The 2,215-nt window shown below is 29.1% G+C and overlaps 1 long non-coding RNA gene across 1 annotated transcript; it reads left to right on the forward strand.

Annotated features, from left to right (window-relative positions):
• The first annotated feature begins 284 nt into the window (after positions 1–284).
• LOC120209992 lies at positions 285–1,698 on the forward strand. The gene is made up of 3 exons (XR_005524465.1): positions 285–335; positions 600–663; positions 1,554–1,698. It is a non-coding gene; the product is annotated as an uncharacterized LOC120209992 (long non-coding RNA).
• The last annotated feature ends 517 nt before the right edge of the window (positions 1,699–2,215 follow it).

Raw genomic sequence — 2,215 nt, forward strand, 5'->3', positions numbered from 1 at the left:
GCTGATTCTATCATATTAGATATGAGAGTAATCTACTTTTACTGTCTGTCATCAGAATCAGTATTGCCTATGTTTTCTTTCTCTATACTTTACCTATAAATATGTCTTCTTTTCTCTCTGAATTTGCAGGTATGTTGGAGATTCTGATGGCAACATCAAGGTTTTTAAGATTGAACAAGAAGTACGTCATGTTATACAAATGAAATACACTATACCTTTCTCAACTTCTTATGGTAAGTCAGCTCACGGACAGCGATCAATGTGTGTACACAGCACCGCTTGAACTTCCCTCTTTCAGTGATATGAAGGATTCTGATGATGAAGGGTTTTCTAATGTAAGTTTTCTCTTGCTTTCGGCAATGCTAGCTAAGTGCATTTAGTAAAATTTTCTACTCAAGTATCCAAAACAATTTGTATAAATAATATATGAATCTTCCTTCCTTTTAATGGCAACTGAACTCTGTGATGGTCATCATCTAGTAATGGTCTGAAACATTTTACTTTGTCTTTATAAAATCATATAGGAGGAGATGCTTTGTTTTTTATCCTATTATTATTAAATGCTATTACTATTGGAATGTTGTGAATTTGAATTGTAGTGTCTTAATGGTTGGATCCCATGTCAGAGATGCAACCTTTTCGGTGTTGAAAGATGTAGCAAAGGTAATATTCACTCATTGTCTTTTAATCTCTTTAATTCCACAAATTATCCTTATAAATAAAGATTGGATGCTCGAGTTTATTATGTGTTTTACATATATTTTTAATTAAATAGACTACCATTGACTTTCTTGCCAAAAGAGTTAAATCTATAAATCATATACGTGGTTTAAGGGGTGATTTTCCCCGGAACAAACAATGCCATATGACAACCTTTTTGTTGTCAGGATCTTAGGTTTTGCATAGTTTTCTCTGTAATTTAAACTTTCTATGAAATTAATTCCGAGGATGCGTATTTAATGTTAACCTACTGGGTTTTGGGTGAATAATTGGAAAAAGTTATTATGTAAGTTGAGAGTGGATGATTTGGGTTGTGATAATCGTATGTGTGAAATTAGGCACATCATGTTTATGCATGGAATAAAATGTATGTTTATGAACATAAGTTTTTGATGCTAACAAATTGTTAATTTAAGGCATCATATTTGTTAAACTTTGGGAAGTTTGTTGCATGCTAAGTAGTTTCAGACTGAGAACTATTGTGTCTACTCCAATGAAAAATGGTACATCGTAAATGTAGTTTTGATGTTTATTGCATCTCCACTTTTAGGTTGGGATTTCTTTGCCTATTTCTAAGTGATTTTTAGGTTGGATGCTTAGCAAGGCCTTAGTGATATGCTTGTTGTTTGTCACATTTTTATTCTCCTGGTTTTGCAATTTTCAAGATAAATCCATGTGGTTGAACTTGAAATCTTCTGATACAAAACACATACTCTGTGAATGTCTTGAATGATTTTATTTTATATATCTGACATTGAAGATTTAATGGGTTCATTCTCATTTTCTGTATCGTTAGGTTTATTTATTTCACTTAAAGTTTAGAGTGTATGCAGAAATCCTGAGGTGAGGAGACATTACGAGCACACTCTAGCAATGCTCAAGGAAGAGAAGAAAGAACTAGAATCACCATTCCACAATGAGAAATTGTTGTCTGCCCAGTTAAAGCAAGAACTAGCATATGCAAAGGCTTAAAACAAAAACCTGTATGAGGTATAGTTTTATTAATTTATTTTAAAATTAAATTATTTATAAATTATAAATTATAAAATATCATAAGATTATATTAATTGAAATTATGTTAATATATTCTTAAATTAAAATTTTCTAATATTATTTAAAATATTTTATATAATTTTATATAAATTAATTAATTTATATAATTTATGAATATATTAAGGATTAGGATTCATTTACACTGCGCAAAACTCTTTTAGTTTTACACTTTTTAGTGCCATTGGATTTAGAGAAATCAAAGGTTGAGACTAACTCGTTTTTTTTAGTGAATATCTGTTCATTTTCCACGGTTAATCTCATTCTTTAATTTCTTCATCCAATGGTCCTAAATGGTGTAAAACTAAAAGATTTTACATAGTGTAATTAGATCTTGCCCCATATAATAAATTATTTAAATTATAAATTTAAAATTATATTAATAAATTCTTAAATTAAATTAAATTTAAATTTTTATAATATTAATTAAAACACACTCTAGAAA

Source organism: Hibiscus syriacus, unplaced genomic scaffold (assembly GCF_006381635.1).
Source record: "Hibiscus syriacus cultivar Baekdansim isolate YM2019G1 unplaced genomic scaffold, ASM638163v2 tig00021607_pilon, whole genome shotgun sequence".
Classification (NCBI taxonomy): Eukaryota; Viridiplantae; Streptophyta; class Magnoliopsida; order Malvales; family Malvaceae; genus Hibiscus; species Hibiscus syriacus.